The sequence below is a fragment of the Schistocerca gregaria genome, chromosome 2 (assembly GCF_023897955.1).
Source record: "Schistocerca gregaria isolate iqSchGreg1 chromosome 2, iqSchGreg1.2, whole genome shotgun sequence".
Taxonomy (NCBI): domain Eukaryota; kingdom Metazoa; phylum Arthropoda; class Insecta; order Orthoptera; family Acrididae; genus Schistocerca; species Schistocerca gregaria.
In genome coordinates this window covers 716,159,232-716,184,950 of record NC_064921.1, presented here as the reverse complement: position 1 = coordinate 716,184,950, position 25,719 = coordinate 716,159,232, and the positions used below count along the sequence as shown (strand labels likewise).

At 47.9% G+C, this 25,719-nt stretch overlaps 21 non-coding genes across 21 annotated transcripts; 14 read left to right on the top strand and 7 right to left on the bottom strand.

Annotated features, from left to right (window-relative positions):
* The first annotated feature begins 853 nt into the window (after positions 1-853).
* On the top strand, positions 854-925 carry Trnap-ugg (transfer RNA proline (anticodon UGG)). The gene has a single exon. It is a non-coding gene; the product is annotated as a tRNA-Pro (tRNA).
* A 624-nt stretch (positions 926-1,549) lies between these two features.
* Positions 1,550-1,622, bottom strand: Trnav-uac (transfer RNA valine (anticodon UAC)). Its single transcript has one exon. It is a non-coding gene; the product is annotated as a tRNA-Val (tRNA).
* A 221-nt stretch (positions 1,623-1,843) lies between these two features.
* Positions 1,844-1,915, top strand: Trnap-cgg (transfer RNA proline (anticodon CGG)). The gene has a single exon. It is a non-coding gene; the product is annotated as a tRNA-Pro (tRNA).
* A 1,791-nt stretch (positions 1,916-3,706) lies between these two features.
* Trnap-ugg (transfer RNA proline (anticodon UGG)) lies at positions 3,707-3,778 on the top strand. The gene has a single exon. It is a non-coding gene; the product is annotated as a tRNA-Pro (tRNA).
* Positions 3,779-4,402: 624 nt separating this feature from the next.
* Positions 4,403-4,475, bottom strand: Trnav-uac (transfer RNA valine (anticodon UAC)). Its single transcript has one exon. It is a non-coding gene; the product is annotated as a tRNA-Val (tRNA).
* Positions 4,476-4,696: 221 nt separating this feature from the next.
* Trnap-cgg (transfer RNA proline (anticodon CGG)) lies at positions 4,697-4,768 on the top strand. Its single transcript has one exon. It is a non-coding gene; the product is annotated as a tRNA-Pro (tRNA).
* Positions 4,769-6,559: 1,791 nt separating this feature from the next.
* On the top strand, positions 6,560-6,631 carry Trnap-ugg (transfer RNA proline (anticodon UGG)). Its single transcript has one exon. It is a non-coding gene; the product is annotated as a tRNA-Pro (tRNA).
* Positions 6,632-7,255: 624 nt separating this feature from the next.
* Positions 7,256-7,328, bottom strand: Trnav-uac (transfer RNA valine (anticodon UAC)). The gene has a single exon. It is a non-coding gene; the product is annotated as a tRNA-Val (tRNA).
* Positions 7,329-7,549: 221 nt separating this feature from the next.
* On the top strand, positions 7,550-7,621 carry Trnap-cgg (transfer RNA proline (anticodon CGG)). The gene has a single exon. It is a non-coding gene; the product is annotated as a tRNA-Pro (tRNA).
* Positions 7,622-9,412: 1,791 nt separating this feature from the next.
* Positions 9,413-9,484, top strand: Trnap-ugg (transfer RNA proline (anticodon UGG)). The gene has a single exon. It is a non-coding gene; the product is annotated as a tRNA-Pro (tRNA).
* A 624-nt stretch (positions 9,485-10,108) lies between these two features.
* Positions 10,109-10,181, bottom strand: Trnav-uac (transfer RNA valine (anticodon UAC)). The gene has a single exon. It is a non-coding gene; the product is annotated as a tRNA-Val (tRNA).
* A 221-nt stretch (positions 10,182-10,402) lies between these two features.
* Trnap-cgg (transfer RNA proline (anticodon CGG)) lies at positions 10,403-10,474 on the top strand. The gene has a single exon. It is a non-coding gene; the product is annotated as a tRNA-Pro (tRNA).
* A 1,791-nt stretch (positions 10,475-12,265) lies between these two features.
* Positions 12,266-12,337, top strand: Trnap-ugg (transfer RNA proline (anticodon UGG)). The gene has a single exon. It is a non-coding gene; the product is annotated as a tRNA-Pro (tRNA).
* Positions 12,338-19,120: 6,783 nt separating this feature from the next.
* Trnav-uac (transfer RNA valine (anticodon UAC)) lies at positions 19,121-19,193 on the bottom strand. Its single transcript has one exon. It is a non-coding gene; the product is annotated as a tRNA-Val (tRNA).
* Positions 19,194-19,414: 221 nt separating this feature from the next.
* Positions 19,415-19,486, top strand: Trnap-cgg (transfer RNA proline (anticodon CGG)). The gene has a single exon. It is a non-coding gene; the product is annotated as a tRNA-Pro (tRNA).
* Positions 19,487-21,277: 1,791 nt separating this feature from the next.
* Positions 21,278-21,349, top strand: Trnap-ugg (transfer RNA proline (anticodon UGG)). Its single transcript has one exon. It is a non-coding gene; the product is annotated as a tRNA-Pro (tRNA).
* A 624-nt stretch (positions 21,350-21,973) lies between these two features.
* Positions 21,974-22,046, bottom strand: Trnav-uac (transfer RNA valine (anticodon UAC)). The gene has a single exon. It is a non-coding gene; the product is annotated as a tRNA-Val (tRNA).
* A 221-nt stretch (positions 22,047-22,267) lies between these two features.
* On the top strand, positions 22,268-22,339 carry Trnap-cgg (transfer RNA proline (anticodon CGG)). The gene has a single exon. It is a non-coding gene; the product is annotated as a tRNA-Pro (tRNA).
* Positions 22,340-24,136: 1,797 nt separating this feature from the next.
* On the top strand, positions 24,137-24,208 carry Trnap-ugg (transfer RNA proline (anticodon UGG)). Its single transcript has one exon. It is a non-coding gene; the product is annotated as a tRNA-Pro (tRNA).
* Positions 24,209-24,843: 635 nt separating this feature from the next.
* Positions 24,844-24,916, bottom strand: Trnav-uac (transfer RNA valine (anticodon UAC)). Its single transcript has one exon. It is a non-coding gene; the product is annotated as a tRNA-Val (tRNA).
* Positions 24,917-25,137: 221 nt separating this feature from the next.
* On the top strand, positions 25,138-25,209 carry Trnap-cgg (transfer RNA proline (anticodon CGG)). The gene has a single exon. It is a non-coding gene; the product is annotated as a tRNA-Pro (tRNA).
* Positions 25,210-25,719: the final 510 nt, after the last annotated feature.

Here is a 25,719-nt window from a genome sequence, read left to right as displayed (position 1 = left end):
TTTCGTTATGAGTCGTCTGTTTCGGTTTCCCGATGTAGTTTTGCTCACAGCTCCCGACTTCTCTTAACCCCGAGCCACCACTAGCCGAAAATTCCGCACTGCAGTCCGGTCAATCTGCAGAGCTCGATAAGAGCATCGCGGTCGTTCCTGAGCTAATGAAACGGCCGTGTCTGTAGTTGTTCCCAGATGTCTCCCACAGCAACGGCCTCCCGGACGCCTGCATTACAGGAGTACGCCCCTACTCCCAGCCATACAATTGCATTTGAAAGCAGAATAACATGAGCTACAGAGCAACTCCGACTTTTGTGTCTGACCTACTTTTAATGATACTGTGGTCGGTTTAGTTACTACTATCGCTGCTGGACGAAGCAGACCAGTTGAAAGCCACACGGTATTCTTGTAACGAACAGGTAATGGAAATTTAGGTAAAACGATATCAAAAAAAGTTGCGTGGTGGAGCGACACATACAGTTGGCTCTTCGTAGATGATCATTGCTGCACGGAATAATTCTTAAGGCACCGACGCCTTCAGGAGTCGTGTTTGGAAGTTTTGCTTGCAGTATATTCCGCTATCTTTTCGTTATGAGTTGGTGTTTCGGCTTCCCGGTGTTTTTTTGTTTAGTGCATTTGCCTTCCCTTGACGCTAAGAAAGCACATGACGAAAGTGAAACACCACCGTCTGTTCATCTGCAGAGTGCGATGAAATTATTCACTCTACATTCATTGCCTTTAATATTCTTTCCATCAGTGGTGGGCGCTGCCTTCAGAAAGCGCTTTTCTTTCTGATTTACATGAAAGTTTGTGTTCCTCGGAGCTGGACTGCTTGGGATTACCTTCACTGCCACCGGCAGGTGGCTCGTTGGTCTAGGGGTATGATTCCTGCTTTGGGTGCAGGAGGTCCCGGGTTCAAATCCCGGACGAGCCCTATCGTTTTGACCGTGCTGAAGAGTAGGTGGAGCTCACCCACGTTTGTAGCTCTGCAATGAAGAACAGATGCGTGCCGCAGCACGCTGTGTGTGGCCCTACGGTCATGAAGGGACCGTTTGATATGGCAAGAATCTGATACCAGTAAATTACATAGGTCGATTTCTGTAGAAGAGCCGACAGTAATCTTGCATGCAACGGAAAACAAAGGTTGTCTTTGCAGAACGTGTGCACCGTGAGTGGAGACGAAGCTCAATCGTGGAGCAGTCTACCTTCATCTGATTAGCGACAACGTCAACCAAAGAGTGGGATACAAGACTGAGCGTAGTTACGAGTTTCTCACTATTAGTTATGTTCACACTTCAACAGAGTTGTGACAAGGCGAGTGCAAAGAGATCAGGAAAGCCAGTATGAAGCGAACTTGAAGTAGTCTTGAAGAAATGGATACTAAATTTTGCAGGCCAGAATGGAGCTACGAGCGTTCTGAGTTACTGAATACCGGTGCACTATGGGAGCAAGAGCATTTGACAGTAAAATGAGGTAGCACACGACATTTATTATCCCGCACACGCAGACGTGACGTTATCTCGGAAATGGAATCCTAAAACGGGTTTAAAAAAAGTCGTGCTTCCGCCCGGGATCGAACCGGGGACCTTCTGCGTGTAAAGCAGACGTGATAACCGCTACACCACGGAAACGACGGTTTTGCCGTTGTACTACCTGGAAAACCGTAGCTCCAACAGATTTTTCCTGCGTAAGCAAGGGCATCGGCTACGAGCTCCGTCCGATTCTAGAAGTTGCTATAGTAAAAGACAACGATAAAAACAATCAAACCGCAACAGCCAGGGAGAACGCTGGGTGAGCAGCAGCTCTGCACGGTGATAGCAAGAACGGAGGCGATAGTCATGTGCATCGAGAAGGCTCGTTGGTCTAGTGGTATGATTCCTGCTTCGGGTGCAGGATGTCCCGGGTTCATATCCCGGACGAGCCCTTGCGTTTTGTGCAAACGTGTGGCGACTACCGGCATGCCGGCGGCTGTTCCGCGCATTTCCTGCCCTCCAGGTAAGCACAAAAACCTAGTAGCCGGTTCTGAAAGAGTTTCATGTATCATTTGAGCCATCTGCAGCCTGGTGGTTGGACGTTTGAAATTGATTTAAATGTTCACAGTAGAGATTGTAGCAAGTGTCTTGTTGAGTGCGACGAAAAAGTGATTACGCCCGGAATCGAAACGGAGACCTTCTGCCTGTTAGGCAGACGTGATAACCGCTACACCACGGAAACTGCTAAGCTCTGAGATCCACATGTGACACAACTTGCAGGACGATCACAACTTTGGCGTAAAAATCACTTTGCGGAAACGCACAATGCAGGTATTTCGCATTCGTACGCAACAATCGACAGCACCCTTGCCTGTCTGAATGCCACCACGAATAAGAGCCCAAGAAGTCGTCGGACAAGCTCGCGGCCGAGTCCTCGGTAGCATCAGCTACTCTTGCTTTCCGTACGAGCTACCGTCAATTCGCGCAGTCGCTATTGCATATGATGTCACCAAAAGCAATCACTTCGTTAGCGGCAAGGAGCCCGGGCCCAGCGGTAGATCTACATGGAGGCACCAGCAGCCCCGACAGGCCGCCGCTGGCGCGCCGGCGTCCGGACCCGCGACCCCTAATGACGTTGCAGTCGATGTATTTCTTAATATCGCTTTTGGAAGAAGCAAGCCAGGTGTAAATCACACAGTATTTTACTGATGATCTGGAAACGCAAATTTAGAACAAGTAGAACATTATATAAAATTTGTTGTGTGGTCGAGCGGAACCCACCCTTCGCTCTTCCCAGATTATCGTTGCTGCACGGAATGATTGTTAAAGCACCGACGGCTTCAGAGTTCGTCTTCTCCAACGTTTGCTTTTGCAGTACATTCCGCAATCTTTTCGTTATGAGTCGTCTGTTTCGGTTTCCCGATGTAGTTTTGCTCACACCTCCCGACTTCTCTTAACCCCGAGCCACCACTAGCCGAAAATTCCGCACTGCAGTCCGGTCAATCTGCAGAGCTCGATAAGAGCATCGCGGTCGTTCCTGAGCTAATGAAACGGCCGTGTCTGTAGTTGTTCCCAGATGTCTCCCACAGCAACGGCCTCCCGGACGCCTGCATTACAGGAGTACGCCCCTACTCCCAGCCATACAATTGCATTTGAAAGCAGAATAACATGAGCTACAGAGCAACTCCGACTTTTGTGTCTGACCTACTTTTAATGATACTGTGGTCGGTTTAGTTACTACTATCGCTGCTGGACGAAGCAGACCAGTTGAAAGCCACACGGTATTCTTGTAACGAACAGGTAATGGAAATTTAGGTAAAACGATATCAAAAAAAGTTGCGTGGTGGAGCGACACATACAGTTGGCTCTTCGTAGATGATCATTGCTGCACGGAATAATTCTTAAGGCACCGACGCCTTCAGGAGTCGTGTTTGGAAGTTTTGCTTGCAGTATATTCCGCTATCTTTTCGTTATGAGTTGGTGTTTCGGCTTCCCGGTGTTTTTTTGTTTAGTGCATTTGCCTTCCCTTGACGCTAAGAAAGCACATGACGAAAGTGAAACACCACCGTCTGTTCATCTGCAGAGTGCGATGAAATTATTCACTCTACATTCATTGCCTTTAATATTCTTTCCATCAGTGGTGGGCGCTGCCTTCAGAAAGCGCTTTTCTTTCTGATTTACATGAAAGTTTGTGTTCCTCGGAGCTGGACTGCTTGGGATTACCTTCACTGCCACCGGCAGGTGGCTCGTTGGTCTAGGGGTATGATTCCTGCTTTGGGTGCAGGAGGTCCCGGGTTCAAATCCCGGACGAGCCCTATCGTTTTGACCGTGCTGAAGAGTAGGTGGAGCTCACCCACGTTTGTAGCTCTGCAATGAAGAACAGATGCGTGCCGCAGCACGCTGTGTGTGGCCCTACGGTCATGAAGGGACCGTTTGATATGGCAAGAATCTGATACCAGTAAATTACATAGGTCGATTTCTGTAGAAGAGCCGACAGTAATCTTGCATGCAACGGAAAACAAAGGTTGTCTTTGCAGAACGTGTGCACCGTGAGTGGAGACGAAGCTCAATCGTGGAGCAGTCTACCTTCATCTGATTAGCGACAACGTCAACCAAAGAGTGGGATACAAGACTGAGCGTAGTTACGAGTTTCTCACTATTAGTTATGTTCACACTTCAACAGAGTTGTGACAAGGCGAGTGCAAAGAGATCAGGAAAGCCAGTATGAAGCGAACTTGAAGTAGTCTTGAAGAAATGGATACTAAATTTTGCAGGCCAGAATGGAGCTACGAGCGTTCTGAGTTACTGAATACCGGTGCACTATGGGAGCAAGAGCATTTGACAGTAAAATGAGGTAGCACACGACATTTATTATCCCGCACACGCAGACGTGACGTTATCTCGGAAATGGAATCCTAAAACGGGTTTAAAAAAAGTCGTGCTTCCGCCCGGGATCGAACCGGGGACCTTCTGCGTGTAAAGCAGACGTGATAACCGCTACACCACGGAAACGACGGTTTTGCCGTTGTACTACCTGGAAAACCGTAGCTCCAACAGATTTTTCCTGCGTAAGCAAGGGCATCGGCTACGAGCTCCGTCCGATTCTAGAAGTTGCTATAGTAAAAGACAACGATAAAAACAATCAAACCGCAACAGCCAGGGAGAACGCTGGGTGAGCAGCAGCTCTGCACGGTGATAGCAAGAACGGAGGCGATAGTCATGTGCATCGAGAAGGCTCGTTGGTCTAGTGGTATGATTCCTGCTTCGGGTGCAGGATGTCCCGGGTTCATATCCCGGACGAGCCCTTGCGTTTTGTGCAAACGTGTGGCGACTACCGGCATGCCGGCGGCTGTTCCGCGCATTTCCTGCCCTCCAGGTAAGCACAAAAACCTAGTAGCCGGTTCTGAAAGAGTTTCATGTATCATTTGAGCCATCTGCAGCCTGGTGGTTGGACGTTTGAAATTGATTTAAATGTTCACAGTAGAGATTGTAGCAAGTGTCTTGTTGAGTGCGACGAAAAAGTGATTACGCCCGGAATCGAAACGGAGACCTTCTGCCTGTTAGGCAGACGTGATAACCGCTACACCACGGAAACTGCTAAGCTCTGAGATCCACATGTGACACAACTTGCAGGACGATCACAACTTTGGCGTAAAAATCACTTTGCGGAAACGCACAATGCAGGTATTTCGCATTCGTACGCAACAATCGACAGCACCCTTGCCTGTCTGAATGCCACCACGAATAAGAGCCCAAGAAGTCGTCGGACAAGCTCGCGGCCGAGTCCTCGGTAGCATCAGCTACTCTTGCTTTCCGTACGAGCTACCGTCAATTCGCGCAGTCGCTATTGCATATGATGTCACCAAAAGCAATCACTTCGTTAGCGGCAAGGAGCCCGGGCCCAGCGGTAGCTCTACATGAAGGCACCAGCAGCCCCGACAGGCCGCCGCTGGCGCGCCGGCGTCCGGACCCGCGACCCCTAATGACGTTGCAGTCGATGTATTTCTTAATATCGCTTTTGGAAGAAGCAAGCCAGGTGTAAATCACACAGTATTTTACTGATGATCTGGAAACGCAAATTTAGAACAAGTAGAACATTATATAAAATTTGTTGTGTGGTCGAGCGGAACCCACCCTTCGCTCTTCCCAGATTATCGTTGCTGCACGGAATGATTGTTAAAGCACCGACGGCTTCAGAGTTCGTCTTCTCCAACGTTTGCTTTTGCAGTACATTCCGCAATCTTTTCGTTATGAGTCGTCTGTTTCGGTTTCCCGATGTAGTTTTGCTCACACCTCCCGACTTCTCTTAACCCCGAGCCACCACTAGCCGAAAATTCCGCACTGCAGTCCGGTCAATCTGCAGAGCTCGATAAGAGCATCGCGGTCGTTCCTGAGCTAATGAAACGGCCGTGTCTGTAGTTGTTCCCAGATGTCTCCCACAGCAACGGCCTCCCGGACGCCTGCATTACAGGAGTACGCCCCTACTCCCAGCCATACAATTGCATTTGAAAGCAGAATAACATGAGCTACAGAGCAACTCCGACTTTTGTGTCTGACCTACTTTTAATGATACTGTGGTCGGTTTAGTTACTACTATCGCTGCTGGACGAAGCAGACCAGTTGAAAGCCACACGGTATTCTTGTAACGAACAGGTAATGGAAATTTAGGTAAAACGATATCAAAAAAAGTTGCGTGGTGGAGCGACACATACAGTTGGCTCTTCGTAGATGATCATTGCTGCACGGAATAATTCTTAAGGCACCGACGCCTTCAGGAGTCGTGTTTGGAAGTTTTGCTTGCAGTATATTCCGCTATCTTTTCGTTATGAGTTGGTGTTTCGGCTTCCCGGTGTTTTTTTGTTTAGTGCATTTGCCTTCCCTTGACGCTAAGAAAGCACATGACGAAAGTGAAACACCACCGTCTGTTCATCTGCAGAGTGCGATGAAATTATTCACTCTACATTCATTGCCTTTAATATTCTTTCCATCAGTGGTGGGCGCTGCCTTCAGAAAGCGCTTTTCTTTCTGATTTACATGAAAGTTTGTGTTCCTCGGAGCTGGACTGCTTGGGATTACCTTCACTGCCACCGGCAGGTGGCTCGTTGGTCTAGGGGTATGATTCCTGCTTTGGGTGCAGGAGGTCCCGGGTTCAAATCCCGGACGAGCCCTATCGTTTTGACCGTGCTGAAGAGTAGGTGGAGCTCACCCACGTTTGTAGCTCTGCAATGAAGAACAGATGCGTGCCGCAGCACGCTGTGTGTGGCCCTACGGTCATGAAGGGACCGTTTGATATGGCAAGAATCTGATACCAGTAAATTACATAGGTCGATTTCTGTAGAAGAGCCGACAGTAATCTTGCATGCAACGGAAAACAAAGGTTGTCTTTGCAGAACGTGTGCACCGTGAGTGGAGACGAAGCTCAATCGTGGAGCAGTCTACCTTCATCTGATTAGCGACAACGTCAACCAAAGAGTGGGATACAAGACTGAGCGTAGTTACGAGTTTCTCACTATTAGTTATGTTCACACTTCAACAGAGTTGTGACAAGGCGAGTGCAAAGAGATCAGGAAAGCCAGTATGAAGCGAACTTGAAGTAGTCTTGAAGAAATGGATACTAAATTTTGCAGGCCAGAATGGAGCTACGAGCGTTCTGAGTTACTGAATACCGGTGCACTATGGGAGCAAGAGCATTTGACAGTAAAATGAGGTAGCACACGACATTTATTATCCCGCACACGCAGACGTGACGTTATCTCGGAAATGGAATCCTAAAACGGGTTTAAAAAAAGTCGTGCTTCCGCCCGGGATCGAACCGGGGACCTTCTGCGTGTAAAGCAGACGTGATAACCGCTACACCACGGAAACGACGGTTTTGCCGTTGTACTACCTGGAAAACCGTAGCTCCAACAGATTTTTCCTGCGTAAGCAAGGGCATCGGCTACGAGCTCCGTCCGATTCTAGAAGTTGCTATAGTAAAAGACAACGATAAAAACAATCAAACCGCAACAGCCAGGGAGAACGCTGGGTGAGCAGCAGCTCTGCACGGTGATAGCAAGAACGGAGGCGATAGTCATGTGCATCGAGAAGGCTCGTTGGTCTAGTGGTATGATTCCTGCTTCGGGTGCAGGATGTCCCGGGTTCATATCCCGGACGAGCCCTTGCGTTTTGTGCAAACGTGTGGCGACTACCGGCATGCCGGCGGCTGTTCCGCGCATTTCCTGCCCTCCAGGTAAGCACAAAAACCTAGTAGCCGGTTCTGAAAGAGTTTCATGTATCATTTGAGCCATCTGCAGCCTGGTGGTTGGACGTTTGAAATTGATTTAAATGTTCACAGTAGAGATTGTAGCAAGTGTCTTGTTGAGTGCGACGAAAAAGTGATTACGCCCGGAATCGAAACGGAGACCTTCTGCCTGTTAGGCAGACGTGATAACCGCTACACCACGGAAACTGCTAAGCTCTGAGATCCACATGTGACACAACTTGCAGGACGATCACAACTTTGGCGTAAAAATCACTTTGCGGAAACGCACAATGCAGGTATTTCGCATTCGTACGCAACAATCGACAGCACCCTTGCCTGTCTGAATGCCACCACGAATAAGAGCCCAAGAAGTCGTCGGACAAGCTCGCGGCCGAGTCCTCGGTAGCATCAGCTACTCTTGCTTTCCGTACGAGCTACCGTCAATTCGCGCAGTCGCTATTGCATATGATGTCACCAAAAGCAATCACTTCGTTAGCGGCAAGGAGCCCGGGCCCAGCGGTAGCTCTACATGGAGGCACCAGCAGCCCCGACAGGCCGCCGCTGGCGCGCCGGCGTCCGGACCCGCGACCCCTAATGACGTTGCAGTCGATGTATTTCTTAATATCGCTTTTGGAAGAAGCAAGCCAGGTGTAAATCACACAGTATTTTACTGATGATCTGGAAACGCAAATTTAGAACAAGTAGAACATTATATAAAATTTGTTGTGTGGTCGAGCGGAACCCACCCTTCGCTCTTCCCAGATTATCGTTGCTGCACGGAATGATTGTTAAAGCACCGACGGCTTCAGAGTTCGTCTTCTCCAACGTTTGCTTTTGCAGTACATTCCGCAATCTTTTCGTTATGAGTCGTCTGTTTCGGTTTCCCGATGTAGTTTTGCTCACAGCTCCCGACTTCTCTTAACCCCGAGCCACCACTAGCCGAAAATTCCGCACTGCAGTCCGGTCAATCTGCAGAGCTCGATAAGAGCATCGCGGTCGTTCCTGAGCTAATGAAACGGCCGTGTCTGTAGTTGTTCCCAGATGTCTCCCACAGCAACGGCCTCCCGGACGCCTGCATTACAGGAGTACGCCCCTACTCCCAGCCATACAATTGCATTTGAAAGCAGAATAACATGAGCTACAGAGCAACTCCGACTTTTGTGTCTGACCTACTTTTAATGATACTGTGGTCGGTTTAGTTACTACTATCGCTGCTGGACGAAGCAGACCAGTTGAAAGCCACACGGTATTCTTGTAACGAACAGGTAATGGAAATTTAGGTAAAACGATATCAAAAAAAGTTGCGTGGTGGAGCGACACATACAGTTGGCTCTTCGTAGATGATCATTGCTGCACGGAATAATTCTTAAGGCACCGACGCCTTCAGGAGTCGTGTTTGGAAGTTTTGCTTGCAGTATATTCCGCTATCTTTTCGTTATGAGTTGGTGTTTCGGCTTCCCGGTGTTTTTTTGTTTAGTGCATTTGCCTTCCCTTGACGCTAAGAAAGCACATGACGAAAGTGAAACACCACCGTCTGTTCATCTGCAGAGTGCGATGAAATTATTCACTCTACATTCATTGCCTTTAATATTCTTTCCATCAGTGGTGGGCGCTGCCTTCAGAAAGCGCTTTTCTTTCTGATTTACATGAAAGTTTGTGTTCCTCGGAGCTGGACTGCTTGGGATTACCTTCACTGCCACCGGCAGGTGGCTCGTTGGTCTAGGGGTATGATTCCTGCTTTGGGTGCAGGAGGTCCCGGGTTCAAATCCCGGACGAGCCCTATCGTTTTGACCGTGCTGAAGAGTAGGTGGAGCTCACCCACGTTTGTAGCTCTGCAATGAAGAACAGATGCGTGCCGCAGCACGCTGTGTGTGGCCCTACGGTCATGAAGGGACCGTTTGATATGGCAAGAATCTGATACCAGTAAATTACATAGGTCGATTTCTGTAGAAGAGCCGACAGTAATCTTGCATGCAACGGAAAACAAAGGTTGTCTTTGCAGAACGTGTGCACCGTGAGTGGAGACGAAGCTCAATCGTGGAGCAGTCTACCTTCATCTGATTAGCGACAACGTCAACCAAAGAGTGGGATACAAGACTGAGCGTAGTTACGAGTTTCTCACTATTAGTTATGTTCACACTTCAACAGAGTTGTGACAAGGCGAGTGCAAAGAGATCAGGAAAGCCAGTATGAAGCGAACTTGAAGTAGTCTTGAAGAAATGGATACTAAATTTTGCAGGCCAGAATGGAGCTACGAGCGTTCTGAGTTACTGAATACCGGTGCACTATGGGAGCAAGAGCATTTGACAGTAAAATGAGGTAGCACACGACATTTATTATCCCGCACACGCAGACGTGACGTTATCTCGGAAATGGAATCCTAAAACGGGTTTAAAAAAAGTCGTGCTTCCGCCCGGGATCGAACCGGGGACCTTCTGCGTGTAAAGCAGACGTGATAACCGCTACACCACGGAAACGACGGTTTTGCCGTTGTACTACCTGGAAAACCGTAGCTCCAACAGATTTTTCCTGCGTAAGCAAGGGCATCGGCTACGAGCTCCGTCCGATTCTAGAAGTTGCTATAGTAAAAGACAACGATAAAAACAATCAAACCGCAACAGCCAGGGAGAACGCTGGGTGAGCAGCAGCTCTGCACGGTGATAGCAAGAACGGAGGCGATAGTCATGTGCATCGAGAAGGCTCGTTGGTCTAGTGGTATGATTCCTGCTTCGGGTGCAGGATGTCCCGGGTTCATATCCCGGACGAGCCCTTGCGTTTTGTGCAAACGTGTGGCGACTACCGGCATGCCGGCGGCTGTTCCGCGCATTTCCTGCCCTCCAGGTAAGCACAAAAACCTAGTAGCCGGTTCTGAAAGAGTTTCATGTATCATTTGAGCCATCTGCAGCCTGGTGGTTGGACGTTTGAAATTGATTTAAATGTTCACAGTAGAGATTGTAGCAAGTGTCTTGTTGAGTGCGACGAAAAAGTGATTACGCCCGGAATCGAAACGGAGACCTTCTGCCTGTTAGGCAGACGTGATAACCGCTACACCACGGAAACTGCTAAGCTCTGAGATCCACATGTGACACAACTTGCAGGACGATCACAACTTTGGCGTAAAAATCACTTTGCGGAAACGCACAATGCAGGTATTTCGCATTCGTACGCAACAATCGACAGCACCCTTGCCTGTCTGAATGCCACCACGAATAAGAGCCCAAGAAGTCGTCGGACAAGCTCGCGGCCGAGTCCTCGGTAGCATCAGCTACTCTTGCTTTCCGTACGAGCTACCGTCAATTCGCGCAGTCGCTATTGCATATGATGTCACCAAAAGCAATCACTTCGTTAGCGGCAAGGAGCCCGGGCCCAGCGGTAGCTCTACATGAAGGCACCAGCAGCCCCGACAGGCCGCCGCTGGCGCGCCGGCGTCCGGACCCGCGACCCCTAATGACGTTGCAGTCGATGTATTTCTTAATATCGCTTTTGGAAGAAGCAAGCCAGGTGTAAATCACACAGTATTTTACTGATGATCTGGAAACGCAAATTTAGAACAAGTAGAACATTATATAAAATTTGTTGTGTGGTCGAGCGGAACCCACCCTTCGCTCTTCCCAGATTATCGTTGCTGCACGGAATGATTGTTAAAGCACCGACGGCTTCAGAGTTCGTCTTCTCCAACGTTTGCTTTTGCAGTACATTCCGCAATCTTTTCGTTATGAGTCGTCTGTTTCGGTTTCCCGATGTAGTTTTGCTCACAGCTCCCGACTTCTCTTAACCCCGAGCCACCACTAGCCGAAAATTCCGCACTGCAGTCCGGTCAATCTGCAGAGCTCGATAAGAGCATCGCGGTCGTTCCTGAGCTAATGAAACGGCCGTGTCTGTAGTTGTTCCCAGATGTCTCCCACAGCAACGGCCTCCCGGACGCCTGCATTACAGGAGTACGCCCCTACTCCCAGCCATACAATTGCATTTGAAAGCAGAATAACATGAGCTACAGAGCAACTCCGACTTTTGTGTCTGACCTACTTTTAATGATACTGTGGTCGGTTTAGTTACTACTATCGCTGCTGGACGAAGCAGACCAGTTGAAAGCCACACGGTATTCTTGTAACGAACAGGTAATGGAAATTTAGGTAAAACGATATCAAAAAAAGTTGCGTGGTGGAGCGACACATACAGTTGGCTCTTCGTAGATGATCATTGCTGCACGGAATAATTCTTAAGGCACCGACGCCTTCAGGAGTCGTGTTTGGAAGTTTTGCTTGCAGTATATTCCGCTATCTTTTCGTTATGAGTTGGTGTTTCGGCTTCCCGGTGTTTTTTTGTTTAGTGCATTTGCCTTCCCTTGACGCTAAGAAAGCACATGACGAAAGTGAAACACCACCGTCTGTTCATCTGCAGAGTGCGATGAAATTATTCACTCTACATTCATTGCCTTTAATATTCTTTCCATCAGTGGTGGGCGCTGCCTTCAGAAAGCGCTTTTCTTTCTGATTTACATGAAAGTTTGTGTTCCTCGGAGCTGGACTGCTTGGGATTACCTTCACTGCCACCGGCAGGTGGCTCGTTGGTCTAGGGGTATGATTCCTGCTTTGGGTGCAGGAGGTCCCGGGTTCAAATCCCGGACGAGCCCTATCGTTTTGACCGTGCTGAAGAGTAGGTGGAGCTCACCCACGTTTGTAGCTCTGCAATGAAGAACAGATGCGTGCCGCAGCACGCTGTGTGTGGCCCTACGGTCATGAAGGGACCGTTTGATATGGCAAGAATCTGATACCAGTAAATTACATAGGTCGATTTCTGTAGAAGAGCCGACAGTAATCTTGCATGCAACGGAAAACAAAGGTTGTCTTTGCAGAACGTGTGCACCGAGTCTGCCTGCAGCGGCGGTGGCGAGCGGTTCGTCGTGCTGTGCTTCGCTCTGCGGCTGGCTTTGTTTACATCCGCTGTGTAAGTCTGTGCGTTTTCGCCGGCGCTTCGCAGTAGTTAGATATTCTGTCAACGTTCGAAAATGCAGTAATGGCTCAACTTAGTAGAAAGGACACTCTGAAATTTACCTTTGATCGACGTTTTGCTCGACCTAAATCTTTCGAAATTGAGGATTGGTTAGAGGAAGTTGTTCAAGTTCCGTTTGAAGATACTGTTGGTTTTCACTTGTCAATTGTGAGTAGTGTGATGTACTTGAAGCTGAAAAACCCTGAGTTATGCGAACGAGTTGTCAATAATACCGGTGGTAAGCTTAAGTTTAAACACAGTGATGGAAATATTGGCGAAGTTACTGTCGATCATGTGGGACTTGGTATTCGAACAATTCGAATTTTTGAGCTACCCTTTGAAGTTCCTACAGATGCGATCAATCTTGTTATTGCACCCTTTGGGAAGGTCCTCAGTAATTTTGCAGAAAAATGGTCCGGTGCTCACAAATATCAGGTTTTGAACGGTGTCAGGCAGTTGAAGGTGGACTTATTACGACATATTCCGTCTTACATTAACGTTTGCGGTTATCGAGGTATCGTCATTTATGATGGTCAACCACGAACGTGTGCAGCTTGCAATTCTCCAGGTCATATTCGTTCTGAATGTATTCAAAGACGTGTTGTGCAGCTGCCGACAGGTGAACCGGTGAAGTCCGCGGAGATGACTATTTTGTCCACCACTTACGCTTCGGTGGCTCGCGACCAACCGACCGACCAACTGCCCATGGATACCGAAGTAGACATTCGCCCCCAACCAACCCTTCCTCCAACGGCCGAGCAACTTGTTGACATTTCTGAGCGACAAGAGCAACACCTGAGTGTGAGTGACGTGGTTGATTCCGTAGCGCAGTCCCCGACTCTGTCAACAGAACAAAATTCCACCTCCTCAGAGACGCAGGTCAGGACTGTGACTGCTGAATGTCGTTCCCCACAACCCCACCATGAAATCTCGGATTCCGATGAGCGTTGTCCACCTGCTAAATCCCCGCGGAAGAATAAGAAACGCAGAATCGCCCGCCAGGGTGCGGAAGAGGCGGCGGCGTCGTTGCGGGGAAAGGTGCAGCAAATCATGGACAAAGTCAGTGCAAAATCACCAGAATCCTCCCGACAACAGGCGCTAACTTCTGCACACCTGCGGGATGAAGATCGTGCAATCACGCTAACTGAGCCCTCTCGCGATGCTACCGGCCAGGTGTCTCCCATGTGCAGTGACGATGTTGATCATTGTTTAAAAGAACAACGACAACATCATCCTCTTGCGTCCAAGAACCCCAGCACTATAGACTGGGCGGCGGAACCAGAGGTCGAACACATGGACGCTGATGCAACTGATATTCCAGTCACTTCCCGATTTCCCGAACAGCCTTCTACGGCAGTAGAACCGGCACATGATGATAAGTTACTGGATCCACGGCAGGCAAACAAAGAAGAGGACTCTGACTTCTTTTAAAACGGCGCCGATTCCTTCTTACTCTCGTAAGAGCGTGAATGACTGATCAGCAGGCGTATAAAATTGGTACATTAAATATAAATAAAATCCGCAGTTCCCTCAAACTCGACAACATCGTAGACCTCTTATACGCCGCCGACATTGATATCCTCTTGCTTCAGGAGGTCGCCGACATTGCTTTGAACCACATTCCCGGTTATAATGTGACGGCCAATCCGGGACACGGTTCCGATTTAGGCACCGCTATTCTCACGAAAGAAGGAATTATCGTCCAGAATGTAGAACGACTCATAAGTTGTAGGGGAATTGGCGTGACTATCAATAATGTTAGACTCCTAAATCTGTATGCACCATCCGGCTCAACTAATAGGCGACGCCGAGCGGACTTTTTCAAGGAAGAAATACTTCCGCTTTTTGCAACACAATATGACCACCTAATATTGGCGGGAGATTTTAACTGTGTACTTAACGCCAAAGATCAGACGCCGCATTTCAATAAATCGATTGAATTAGAACAGATCGTCAAGGATTTACGTTTAGTCGATACGTGGGAGCACAAGTTTGGTACAACACCTGGTTTTACTCACGTCACGAATCATTCAGCGAGTAGATTGGACCGCATTTACGTATCGGACACTCTCAGACAGCGAATTTTACAAACTGAGGTCTGGCCAACCAGTTTCTCCGACCATGCGGCTTATATTTGCACGCTGAATTTGGGGAAACAGGAAACCTACCGAGGCAAAGGACTATGGAAACTAAATGTTGCACATTTAGACGATCCTGAATGCAGAGAAGCCTTCACTCGAGCGTGGAATGAAAGTGAAGCCAAATTCAGTACGTACGGCTCGGCATTGCAATGGTGGCTCGAATGCGCTAAACCGAAAATTCGTACATCCATGATACAATATTCCCGGAATAAGAACTGGTGGTTTAAGAGAACGATGGAGTTTTATTATCAATGTCTTCGAGACTTATATACTCTTGATGCCACTGTGATTGACAACTACCCCCGCATTAAAAGACTGCAAGCAAAAATATTACTTTTGAAACGAAAACAGATGGAAGGTTACAAAATTAGAGGTCGGGTTTCGACTATGGCAAAAGGCGAACAGCCATCCATTTATCACCTGATACGTGAAACTAAACGAGCACGGACAAAGATCTTAACTGAACTACAATCCGACGACGGCACGATTCTAACTCGGCAACACGATATCAGAGACGCCGTTCAAACTTATTACACTGACTTGATGTCCAATAAACCTACCGACGACGAAGCCCTTGCAGAGTTCCGGAGCAGCTTAACGCACAGGCTTCGCCCTGCGGATGTAGCCGAACTCGTCACCGATGTAACGGAAGATGAACTGGAAGATGTGGTGTTCCACAGTCCAAAAAACAAATCTCCCGGATGTGACGGTCTCCCGGTGGAACTTTATCAAGTCTTCTGGCCACAACTGAAGACAAAGCTGACGGTGCTCTGCAACGAACTTCTCCAACCGGACATGCCCATTCCTCCGCCATTCAGTGAAGGACTTGTGGTCTTACTCCCGAAACGGACGAGCAATAACACCGTCGCAACTTTGCGACCCATTACGTTGCTCAACAGCGACTACAAAATTTTTGCTCGCATTCTCGCAACGAGAATGAAAACTGTGATGCATACCGTCATTGGATCACATCAAACGAGTGTTGGAAAGGACAGAGCTATATATCAGACATTATCAGACTATCGAGATGTGATTTCTGTTGCGGACGCTTGCAAAATCCGATGTGCTATCGTAACTTTAGATTTCGCACAGGCTTTCGACAGAGTGAACCATCCTTACCTTTTCCAGATAATGCAGACTCTGGGTTTTCCTCCGCAGTTCATCAGCATCATACAGAAATTGTTACGGAATAGTACATCCAAACTTGTCGTTAACGGTCAGCCAAGTCGCGCCGTCCCGATAAACAGTTCTGTTAGGCAGGGCTGCCCTATGTCGATGGCGCTGTTTGCCATTGCGATCGAACCGCTGCTAGTCACCTTGACGGAACGTTTACAAGGACTCCACATACACGGGCAGAAGATAGTGTGCCGAGCTTACGCTGATGATGTTACCTTCCTAGCTATGAATGTCAATGAGGTCGAGAGGGGTCTCCTGATCATCTCACAATATGAAAAGGCATCTGGTGCGAAACTGCATTGGACGAAATCAGGGATCATGAACGTTGGGCAAGGCATAGGCGCGATCGGTCATGGCCAGCTTAAAGAGATCACTAGGATGACGTGTCTCGGTGTCGATTTTCGGAACACCATCCGCCACACCATTGCCGCCAATTATAAGCAATTGCTCAACAAAATTCGTGCTTGTGCGAAGTTACATAGCGTCAGGAAATTGGACGAGCTTCAAAAGGTTGAATTGGCCAATATTTATATCACTGCCAAAATCAATTATGTGGCTCAAGTTTTGCCCATCCCCACCGATATAGCCAAATGCATGCTGTCCGCGCTTGGACACTTTGTATGTCGTGGCCAGATCTTTAAAGTTCGATATGACACCTTGACACTCCCAACGCGAGATGGCGGACTCAGTCTCACCGATGTACACAAAAAAGCGAAAGCTCTTTATTTCTGCAAAACTTACAAGCTATGGAAACAGTCACCGCCCAGTCTGACCGCTCTTGTCCTGAATGAAATCGCACCGACTGATCTTCAACCGCCAATTGATGTGCACCATATACCGACTGCGCTCTACCACTTCAAGAGTTTTCTCTTAGAGTATAGTTATGTCCATACAACAGTCTCTGAAAAGAATTTGACGACAGTTAAGGCAATCTACAACTCCTTTGTGGCAACTAAATCACGGAATGTTATCGAACAAAAATTTCCAAACTACAACTGGGACGCGACGTGGCAAAACATCCACAGCCCCTACTTACCTTCGCAAGTAAAGGCGACGTGGTACGCTGCCGTCAATAGAAAAATCCCGACGCAGTCCAGGCTTCATGCAATTCATTTGCAGGACTCGCCAATGTGTGTCACGTGTAATCTCATAGACAGCGAAGAACACCGTTTCGTCTGTGGTACCACGAAAGATATATGGGGTTACGCCCGACAGAAACTGTCGAGCATCAAGAGGACCTCACCATCTGCGATAACGCCAGCTGACTTTCTCAACCCTGAAGCAATCCCATTTCCCAGGACAAAGCGGAATGCTGTCAACTGGATAATAGGTCACACAGTGCACTATATTTTTAGTACTGGCGATAAGAACAAAGACGATTTTGTTCTATACCTGACCCTGCAGCACAGCATGATCGCACGCGAACGTAACTACAAGGCGACCTTTGCCAACTTTTTAAGCAAGACCATTGTGTGATATGCGATTCGACACTCGACCCGTCAGTCTTGCCATGACGGGGAACGTAATATTTAAAGAACGCCCGAAACTATACCACGAGACATGAATGCATGTTTAACCTTCTTTCGAAGTAAGGCGAAACCGACTATTCGCTACATCATTGAGGAGCAGCAGAGGACAATAACAGACGAAAGATGTGAAGACAACACTAGAGAAAAAAAACAAACACTTTTCGTTTTCTTATATTTTGCACCAACAAAGGAGAAGATTCCTTTTTAATCACTTATTTCTTATTTATTTATTTATTAATCCTAACCAGAAAAGGTACTTTAGTTCGACACTGCTTAACATAGTTGATAGTGTCATCATTTTTTTTTTTTTTTGCCGTTAACGCCTCACTCACCTAGAAGAAATGGATTGAGTTCTGGTGGAAGAATGGATCCCTTCTGGAAGATCCTCATAAAAAAAAAAAAAAAAAAAAAAAAAAAAAAAAAAAGAGGAAAAAAAAAGTGGTTCAAACAAAATTATAAATAAAAAATAAAAAAATTAAAAAAATTTTTTCACATATACAAATGGGTGACTGGTATGGGGGCGACATCGAGGCCAGGCCTCAGGATTCTTGACCCCTGCCCTCTTTGCCGCCGCCTGCCTGCCACTACTTCATTAAAAAAAAAAAAAAAAAAAAAAAAAAAGTGGCTAGGATACCTGGCTCTCACCCAGGAATATATATAAAACTAAAAAAAAAAAAAAAAAAAAAAAAAAAAAAAAAAAAAAAAAAAAGTCGGTAGAGCGTTAAAAAAAAAAAAAAAAAAAAAAAAAAAAAAAAAAAAAAAAAGTGGTAGAGCACTGGTTTTTAAAAAAAAAAAAAAAAGTGGTAGAGCACTGGTCTAATAAACCAGGGGTCGTAAGTTCCATCCTCACAGGAGAAAGATGAATTAAAAAAAAAAATAAAAAAAAAAAAAAAAAAGGGGTATGATTCCTGCTTTGGGTGCAGGAGGTCCCGGGTTCAAATCCCGGACGAGCCCTATCGTTTTGACCGTGCTGAAGAGTAGGTGGAGCTCACCCACGTTTGTAGCTCTGCAATGAAGAACAGATGCGTGCCGCAGCACGCTGTGTGTGGCCCTACGGTCATGAAGGGACCGTTTGATATGGCAAGAATCTGATACCAGTAAATTACATAGGTCGATTTCTGTAGAAGAGCCGACAGTAATCTTGCATGCAACGGAAAACAAAGGTTGTCTTTGCAGAACGTGTGCACCGTGAGTGGAGACGAAGCTCAATCGTGGAGCAGTCTACCTTCATCTGATTAGCGACAACGTCAACCAAAGAGTGGGATACAAGACTGAGCGTAGTTACGAGTTTCTCACTATTAGTTATGTTCACACTTCAACAGAGTTGTGACAAGGCGAGTGCAAAGAGATCAGGAAAGCCAGTATGAAGCGAACTTGAAGTAGTCTTGAAGAAATGGATACTAAATTTTGCAGGCCAGAATGGAGCTACGAGCGTTCTGAGTTACTGAATACCGGTGCACTATGGGAGCAAGAGCATTTGACAGTAAAATGAGGTAGCACACGACATTTATTATCCCGCACACGCAGACGTGACGTTATCTCGGAAATGGAATCCTAAAACGGGTTTAAAAAAAGTCGTGCTTCCGCCCGGGATCGAACCGGGGACCTTCTGCGTGTAAAGCAGACGTGATAACCGCTACACCACGGAAACGACGGTTTTGCCGTTGTACTACCTGGAAAACCGTAGCTCCAACAGATTTTTCCTGCGTAAGCAAGGGCATCGGCTACGAGCTCCGTCCGATTCTAGAAGTTGCTATAGTAAAAGACAACGATAAAAACAATCAAACCGCAACAGCCAGGGAGAACGCTGGGTGAGCAGCAGCTCTGCACGGTGATAGCAAGAACGGAGGCGATAGTCATGTGCATCGAGAAGGCTCGTTGGTCTAGTGGTATGATTCCTGCTTCGGGTGCAGGATGTCCCGGGTTCATATCCCGGACGAGCCCTTGCGTTTTGTGCAAACGTGTGGCGACTACCGGCATGCCGGCGGCTGTTCCGCGCATTTCCTGCCCTCCAGGTAAGCACAAAAACCTAGTAGCCGGTTCTGAAAGAGTTTCATGTATCATTTGAGCCATCTGCAGCCTGGTGGTTGGACGTTTGAAATTGATTTAAATGTTCACAGTAGAGATTGTAGCAAGTGTCTTGTTGAGTGCGACGAAAAAGTGATTACGCCCGGAATCGAAACGGAGACCTTCTGCCTGTTAGGCAGACGTGATAACCGCTACACCACGGAAACTGCTAAGCTCTGAGATCCACATGTGACACAACTTGCAGGACGATCACAACTTTGGCGTAAAAATCACTTTGCGGAAACGCACAATACAGGTATTTCGCATTCGTACGCAACAATCGACAGCACCCTTGCCTGTCTGAATGCCACCACGAATAAGAGCCCAAGAAGTCGTCGGACAAGCTCGCGGCCGAGTCCTCGGTAGCATCAGCTACTCTTGCTTTCCGTACGAGCTACCGTCAATTCGCGCAGTCGCTATTGCATATGATGTCACCAAAAGCAATCACTTCGTTAGCGGCAAGGAGCCCGGGCCCAGCGGTAGATCTACATGGAGGCACCAGCAGCCCCGACAGGCCGCCGCTGGCGCGCCGGCGTCCGGACCCGCGACCCCTAATGACGTTGCAGTCGATGTATTTCTTAATATCGCTTTTGGAAGAAGCAAGCCAGGTGTAAATCACACAGTATTTTACTGATGATCTGGAAACGCAAATTTAGAACAAGTAGAACATTATATAAAATTTGTTGTGTGGTCGAGCGGAACCCACCCTTCGCTCTTCCCAGATTATCGTTGCTGCACGGAATGATTGTTAAAGCACCGACGGCTTCAGAGTTCGTCTTCTCCAACGTTTGCTTTTGCAGTACATTCCGCAATCTTTTCGTTATGAGTCGTCTGTTTCGGTTTCCCGATGTAGTTTTGCTCACAGCTCCCGACTTCTCTTAACCCCGAGCCACCACTAGCCGAAAATTCCGCACTGCAGTCCGGTCAATCTGCAGAGCTCGATAAGAGCATCGCGGTCGTTCCTGAGCTAATGAAACGGCCGTGTCTGTAGTTGTTCCCAGATGTCTCCCACAGCAACGGCCTCCCGGACGCCTGCATTACAGGAGTACGCCCCTACTCCCAGCCATACAATTGCATTTGAAAGCAGAATAACATGAGCTACAGAGCAACTCCGACTTTTGTGTCTGACCTACTTTTAATGATACTGTGGTCGGTTTAGTTACTACTATCGCTGCTGGACGAAGCAGACCAGTTGAAAGCCACACGGTATTCTTGTAACGAACAGGTAATGGAAATTTAGGTAAAACGATATCAAAAAAAGTTGCGTGGTGGAGCGACACATACAGTTGGCTCTTCGTAGATGATCATTGCTGCACGGAATAATTCTTAAGGCACCGACGCCTTCAGGAGTCGTGTTTGGAAGTTTTGCTTGCAGTATATTCCGCTATCTTTTCGTTATGAGTTGGTGTTTCGGCTTCCCGGTGTTTTTTTGTTTAGTGCATTTGCCTTCCCTTGACGCTAAGAAAGCACATGACGAAAGTGAAACACCACCGTCTGTTCATCTGCAGAGTGCGATGAAATTATTCACTCTACATTCATTGCCTTTAATATTCTTTCCATCAGTGGTGGGCGCTGCCTTCAGAAAGCGCTTTTCTTTCTGATTTACATGAAAGTTTGTGTTCCTCGGAGCTGGACTGCTTGGGATTACCTTCACTGCCACCGGCAGGTGGCTCGTTGGTCTAGGGGTATGATTCCTGCTTTGGGTGCAGGAGGTCCCGGGTTCAAATCCCGGACGAGCCCTATCGTTTTGACCGTGCTGAAGAGTAGGTGGAGCTCACCCACGTTTGTAGCTCTGCAATGAAGAACAGATGCGTGCCGCAGCACGCTGTGTGTGGCCCTACGGTCATGAAGGGACCGTTTGATATGGCAAGAATCTGATACCAGTAAATTACATAGGTCGATTTCTGTAGAAGAGCCGACAGTAATCTTGCATGCAACGGAAAACAAAGGTTGTCTTTGCAGAACGTGTGCACCGTGAGTGGAGACGAAGCTCAATCGTGGAGCAGTCTACCTTCATCTGATTAGCGACAACGTCAACCAAAGAGTGGGATACAAGACTGAGCGTAGTTACGAGTTTCTCACTATTAGTTATGTTCACACTTCAACAGAGTTGTGACAAGGCGAGTGCAAAGAGATCAGGAAAGCCAGTATGAAGCGAACTTGAAGTAGTCTTGAAGAAATGGATACTAAATTTTGCAGGCCAGAATGGAGCTACGAGCGTTCTGAGTTACTGAATACCGGTGCACTATGGGAGCAAGAGCATTTGACAGTAAAATGAGGTAGCACACGACATTTATTATCCCGCACACGCAGACGTGACGTTATCTCGGAAATGGAATCCTAAAACGGGTTTAAAAAAAGTGGTGCTTCCGCCCGGGATCGAACCGGGGACCTTCTGCGTGTAAAGCAGACGTGATAACCGCTACACCACGGAAACGACGGTTTTGCCGTTGTACTACCTGGAAAACCGTAGCTCCAACAGATTTTTCCTGCGTAAGCAAGGGCATCGGCTACGAGCTCCGTCCGATTCTAGAAGTTGCTATAGTAAAAGACAACGATAAAAACAATCAAACCGCAACAGCCAGGGAGAACGCTGGGTGAGCAGCAGCTCTGCACGGTGATAGCAAGAACGGAGGCGATAGTCATGTGCATCGAGAAGGCTCGTTGGTCTAGTGGTATGATTCCTGCTTCGGGTGCAGGATGTCCCGGGTTCATATCCCGGACGAGCCCTTGCGTTTTGTGCAAACGTGTGGCGACTACCGGCATGCCGGCGGCTGTTCCGCGCATTTCCTGCCCTCCAGGTAAGCACAAAAACCTAGTAGCCGGTTCTGAAAGAGTTTCATGTATCATTTGAGCCATCTGCAGCCTGGTGGTTGGACGTTTGAAATTGATTTAAATGTTCACAGTAGAGATTGTAGCAAGTGTCTTGTTGAGTGCGACGAAAAAGTGATTACGCCCGGAATCGAAACGGAGACCTTCTGCCTGTTAGGCAGACGTGATAACCGCTACACCACGGAAACTGCTAAGCTCTGAGATCCACATGTGACACAACTTGCAGGACGATCACAACTTTGGCGTAAAAATCACTTTGCGGAAACGCACAATGCAGGTATTTCGCATTCGTACGCAACAATCGACAGCACCCTTGCCTGTCTGAATGCCACCACGAATAAGAGCCCAAGAAGTCGTCGGACAAGCTCGCGGCCGAGTCCTCGGTAGCATCAGCTACTCTTGCTTTCCGTACGAGCTACCGTCAATTCGCGCAGTCGCTATTGCATATGATGTCACCAAAAGCAATCACTTCGTTAGCGGCAAGGAGCCCGGGCCCAGCGGTAGCAGTAGCTCTACATGGAGGCACCAGCAGCCCCGACAGGCCGCCGCTGGCGCGCCGGCGTCCGGACCCGCGACCCCTAATGACGTTGCAGTCGATGTATTTCTTAATATCGCTTTTGGAAGAAGCAAGCCAGGTGTAAATCACACAGTATTTTACTGATGATCTGGAAACGCAAATTTAGAACAAGTAGAACATTATATAAAATTTGTTGTGTGGTCGAGCGGAACCCACCCTTCGCTCTTCCCAGATTATCGTTGCTGCACGGAATGATTGTTAAAGCACCGACGGCTTCAGAGTTCGTCTTCTCCAACGTTTGCTTTTGCAGTACATTCCGCAATCTTTTCGTTATGAGTCGTCTGTTTCGGTTTCCCGATGTAGTTTTGCTCACAGCTCCCGACTTCTCTTAACCCCGAGCCACCACTAGCCGAAAATTCCGCACTGCAGTCCGGTCAATCTGCAGAGCTCGATAAGAGCATCGCGGTCGTTCCTGAGCTAATGAAACGGCCGTGTCTGTAGTTGTTCCCAGATGTCTCCCACAGCAACGGCCTCCCGGACGCCTGCATTACAGGAGTACGCCCCTACTCCCAGCCATACAATTGCATTTGAAAGCAGAATAACATGAGCTACAGAGCAACTCCGACTTTTGTGTCTGACCTACTTTTAATGATACTGTGGTCGGTTTAGTTACTACTATCGCTGCTGGACGAAGCAGACCAGTTGAAAGCCACACGGTATTCTTGTAACGAACAGGTAATGGAAATTTAGGTAAAACGATATCAAAAAAAGTTGCGTGGTGGAGCGACACATACAGTTGGCTCTTCGTAGATGATCATTGCTGCACGGAATAATTCTTAAGGCACCGACGCCTTCAGGAGTCGTGTTTGGAAGTTTTGCTTGCAGTATATTCCGCTATCTTTTCGTTATGAGTTGGTGTTTCGGCTTCCCGGTGTTTTTTTGTTTAGTGCATTTGCCTTCCCTTGACGCTAAGAAAGCACATGACGAAAGTGAAACACCACCGTCTGTTCATCTGCAGAGTGCGATGAAATTATTCACTCTACATTCATTGCCTTTAATATTCTTTCCATCAGTGGTGGGCGCTGCCTTCAGAAAGCGCTTTTCTTTCTGATTTACATGAAAGTTTGTGTTCCTCGGAACTGGACTGCTTGGGATTACCTTCACTGCCACCGGCAGGTGGCTCGTTGGTCTAGGGGTATGATTCCTGCTTTGGGTGCAGGAGGTCCTGGGTTCAAATCCCGGACGAGCCCTATCGTTTTGACCGTGCTGAAGAGTAGGTGGAGCTCACCCACGTTTGTAGCTCTGCAATGAAGAACAGATGCGTGCCGCAGCACGCTGTGTGTGGCCCTACGGTCATGAAGGGACCGTTTGATATGGCAAGAATCTGATACCAGTAAATTACATAGGTCGATTTCTGTAGAAGAGCCGACAGTAATCTTGCATGCAACGGAAAACAAAGGTTGTCTTTGCAGAACGTGTGCACCGTGAGTGGAGACGAAGCTCAATCGTGGAGCAGTCTACCTTCATCTGATTAGCGACAACGTCAACCAAAGAGTGGGATACAAGACTGAGCGTAGTTACGAGTTTCTCACTATTAGTTATGTTCACACTTCAACAGAGTTGTGACAAGGCGAGTGCAAAGAGATCAGGAAAGCCAGTATGAAGCGAACTTGAAGTAGTCTTGAAGAAATGGATACTAAATTTTGCAGGCCAGAATGGAGCTACGAGCGTTCTGAGTTACTGAATACCGGTGCACTATGGGAGCAAGAGCATTTGACAGTAAAATGAGGCGATATCGGTGTAGCACACGACATTTATTATCCCGCACACGCAGACGTGACGCTATCTCGGAAATGGAATCCTAAAACGAGTTTAAAAAAAGTCGTGCTTCCGCCCGGGATCGAACCGGGGACCTTCTGCGTGTAAAGCAGACGTGATAACCGCTACACCACGGAAACGACGGTTTTGCCGTTGTACTACCTGGAAAACCGTAGCTCCAACAGATTTTTCCTGCGTAAGCAAGGGCATCGGCTACGAGCTCCGTCCGATTCTAGAAGTTGCTATAGTAAAAGACAACGATAAAAACAATCAAACCGCAACAGCCAGGGAGAACGCTGGGTGAGCAGCAGCTCTGCACGGTGATAGCAAGAACGGAGGCGATAGTCATGTGCATCGAGAAGGCTCGTTGGTCTAGTGGTATGATTCCTGCTTCGGGTGCAGGATGTCCCGGGTTCATATCCCGGACGAGCCCTTGCGTTTTGTGCAAACGTGTGGCGACTACCGGCATGCCGGCGGCTGTTCCGCGCATTTCCTGCCCTCCAGGTAAGCACAAAAACCTAGTAGCCGGTTCTGAAAGAGTTTCATGTATCATTTGAGCCATCTGCAGCCTGGTGGTTGGACGTTTGAAATTGATTTAAATGTTCACAGTAGAGATTGTAGCAAGTGTCTTGTTGAGTGCGACGAAAAAGTGATTACGCCCGGAATCGAAACGGAGACCTTCTGCCTGTTAGGCAGACGTGATAACCGCTACACCACGGAAACTGCTAAGCTCTGAGATCCACATGTGACACAACTTGCAGGACGATCACAACTTTGGCGTAAAAATCACTTTGCGGAAACGCACAATGCAGGTATTTCGCATTCGTACGCAACAATCGACAGCACCCTTGCCTGTCTGAATGCCACCACGAATAAGAGCCCAAGAAGTCGTCGGACAAGCTCGCGGCCGAGTCCTCGGTAGCATCAGCTACTCTTGCTTTCC